Raw genomic sequence first — 3399 nt, 5'->3', positions numbered from 1 at the left:
GACGCCGGTTTCTTGTGAGTCGACCAGAACCAGAGGCCGAGTCGGGTCGGATACAGTGCCGAAGACTGCAATCCCGCCAGAATCACACCCAATTGAGGTCTTTAATCACTTTCTCGTACTCTCGGTCTCTGACAACGAATGTGCTGACAGGGACGCCGCCTTGCCAGGAATAGCCCTGAGATCGTATTTCGAATCATCGCTGAAATCCCAAGTTCGCTGGGAATTGCAGAAGCTTGTCGACGTTATCGTCGAGGGGTCCCACAGAGCGAGGACATAACGATTAGAAGATGGGGTCAGAGTTGGGTGCTCCTGTTGGGTATGTGGGTCTTCGTCCTTAACAATCCAGCCCACCATGAGAGATTTGCGCTTGCCTCAGATTGGGTCGAGACCAGAGTGGGCTTCTGAAACATGGCTGCTTGGGTTGGATTTGTAGCTGAGCTTGCCGGTTTTGGAGATTTTATTTTTATTTTTATTTTTTATTATATATATATATATATATTTTTTTTAAGTGGAGAAAGACCCCACTTTAATATAATATATATATATATCCTTTCTTCTTTGTTTTTTTTTTTTTTTTGTTCAAAGAAATATTGTTGCCTTTGTAATAAAATTGACTTTCATTAGTCACCTTGAATAAAACATTTAGGTTTTTATTTTGATGTGACTGAACTCGAAGTTGAATGTTTGAGCTGCCGACGTACCCTTCCAAAGAAAAGATCAAGTCATAACGTAGTTCAAATACATATTTTGTTTTGGTATTTTTTTTTCTTTTGTGCAGTACGCAGTTTATGCTTTTACGAGCTAGGAGCATTTGGTGTAGATTTGGTGCCGTTTACAATTTCAGCAAGTGCAAGCAAGGAAAGTCTGGTGCAGTGTTGCAATTTCAGTTTATGCAAGCAATGAGCGTTTTGGTGCCGTTTGCAATTTCAGCTCGTGCAGGCAATGAGCATTTAGTTGTCGCCTTTTAGGCTCGTGCGAATGAAGAGCTTTGTGAATTTGTCAAATGATCTTAGAGTGGCATTCCTTGTAATCTTTATAGCAATAAGTCTTAACCAACTAATTGAAGAAGTCTTTGAGGAAGAAATCGCACATCGTGATGGCAACGGACGATCTTCGTGTCACAATTTCATCATTCTCAACACTTTCATGTAGATTTAGAGGTTGACGAAAGTTGCTTTGCCCCTTTTCTGATTAGTGAACTTATGGAGGAAACGTATGCTTCTTGTGCAGTTTCTTTGGAATGACATGAGTTCATCCTTCAACTTCACTTGACTTGACTGACATGGTTTTGGAGCATGCCCCCAACGGTTGAGGTGAAGGTTTTGAGTCAAAAGAGCCAGAAGTAACAGTGGTATAGTTTGATTTCACCACATCATCAAGATCTAGCTCGATGATTCTTTTCTGAGCCACCTTCATGATGAGATCTTTCCACATGAAGCACTTTTCCGTTGGATGATTGATGAAGCGATGGAATTTATAGTACCTTGGATTGTCAGTACGATTCATCTCTTCCAACCGTCTGTACTCTGGTAAGTCAATCACCTTTTTGTCAAGCAAGTCTGTCAACATGGCAACCACATCAGAGTCGAGGAATGGATAAGTCTTCTCCTTAAGCTCCTTCAAAGTACGTGTACGCATCTCTTGATCACAAAAAGCTTTTGTTTGAATCGCCTTGCCTCGTGTAGAGATTTTAACGGAAGCTGTGTTGACCGTCATTGCTTCATTGGTGGGTTTCCACGCAACCTTATCCATCTTCGGCCTAAAAACTTTATCGTTCTTGTAGTCGGCGATCGGTTCTTTCTTTCCATGATGGGCGATACTTAACTCCATGTCAGGGGCGCGGGTGGCTAACTCCTCAAAGGTCTGTGGTTTGATGCCTTAAAGAATGTAGTGTAATCCTCACTGCATGCCTTAAACACACATCTCGATCGAGGAGGTCTCCGAGAGTCTGTCTTTGTAGTCGAGACTTAGAGTGCGCCATCGGTTGATGTAGTCAATGATTGACTCATCCTTCCACTGCTTTGTATTTGTGAGCTCCAGCATGTTCACAGTGCGGCGGGTGTTGTAAAAGCGGTTAAGGAATTCTCGCTCCAACTGCTCCCAGCTGTTGATGGACTCAGGCTCTAAGTCTATGTACTAGTCGAACGCATTCCCACTCAGAAAGTGGACAAATTGCTTTGTGAGGTAATCTCTTTCAGTCCCTCTTGTTGCAAGTCTCGACGAAATGGGCGACGTGTTGCTTTGGGTTTCCTTTTCCATCACACTGCATAAAATTTGGTGGTTGGTACCCCGTCCGCATCCGCAAGCTATCAATCCTCTTGGTGTATAGCTTTGAGTACAACAGTGCATCCTGCGAAGTGCCTCCCACCTGTGTTCTGACGGTGTTAGCAATCATGTCCTGGATATGCTATATGGAAAGAGAGCCTATGAGTGTCGTTGCTTGGTCTAGCTTCTCCTCAACTTTCTCCACTAAAGGCTCCTCTTCTTCGTCGACTTCTCTCTTTAATGAATCAACCTTTAGGTCGCAGTCAACCTTTTCATCATGCTGCGCCTCCAATCGGTTGATGAGTGCGATGATTTGCAAGTCTTTCTCCTCCACGGTCCTTGTGAGCCTTGCAATTTCTTCACTTATTTGAGCCAATTGTTCTTCAATGGAGGTAACGCCGATGGTCATGACTTCTTCAATCCAGGGTGTTGACGAAGAACCCCATGGTCGTTTTAGGATGTTATCTTGTGCGCCTCAGCAGCATGCTTTGGTACCCCTAGCGAGGTCAGGTTGATCATGGACTCGAGCCTTTGATGTTCCCCTTGCTCCCTTAGTGGCACCGACTTTGAAGTGGCATGTTGAGGAGCAGTTGTAGAGCCAATAGGTTGTCCGTTCGCGGTTGAAGTGCTCAAGATCCTTCCCTTAGTGGTTGCAAGAATGGCTTGTCCCTTGCTTGATGCCATTGATTTTGAGGTGTGTTCGGATTCCTTAATGGAGAAAGAGATGAGAGGTAGAGATTGTCCCATTGGGCGTGCCAAATTTGTAAACACAAATTTTCCTGCGACAAATGAAACAAGAACACGTATACAAAATAATATTTTGTATTAATTTTTAGGTTACAATCTCTTTTACAATTTGATCCTCTAATTCTATCTTCACAAGGTGTAGATCTGTGGATAGGCTGTTGATCCAAATGGCCATCGAGGCTTGGTCTAGGGATGAACAGTGGTGCGGATTTATTGATGTTGTTGATTCAAAAGGTCGTCGGGGCTTGATCTTAGAATGAACAAGGATGAGCGGATCATCAAGGGCCTTCGGGGCTTGATCTTGGTGAACAGTTGTGTGGATTTCTTCAAAAGTCGTTAGGCTTGATCTTGATGAACGAGGACGAACAAATCTTCAAAAGCCTTCGA

At 43.6% G+C, this 3399-nt stretch overlaps 1 pseudogene; it reads right to left on the bottom strand.

The window, feature by feature from the left end:
* Window positions 1–999: 999 nt before the first annotated feature.
* On the bottom strand, window positions 1000–1908 carry LOC148690507 (uncharacterized; annotated as a pseudogene).
* Between the last annotated feature and the right edge of the window lie 1491 nt (window positions 1909–3399).

This window comes from Pyrus communis, chromosome 15, assembly GCF_041283825.1.
Source record: "Pyrus communis isolate YQ-2024b chromosome 15, ASM4128382v1, whole genome shotgun sequence".
NCBI classification, from domain to species: Eukaryota; Viridiplantae; Streptophyta; class Magnoliopsida; order Rosales; family Rosaceae; genus Pyrus; species Pyrus communis.
Note: the sequence above shows the minus strand (reverse complement) of the source record. Positions and strands in the feature narration are given on the sequence as shown.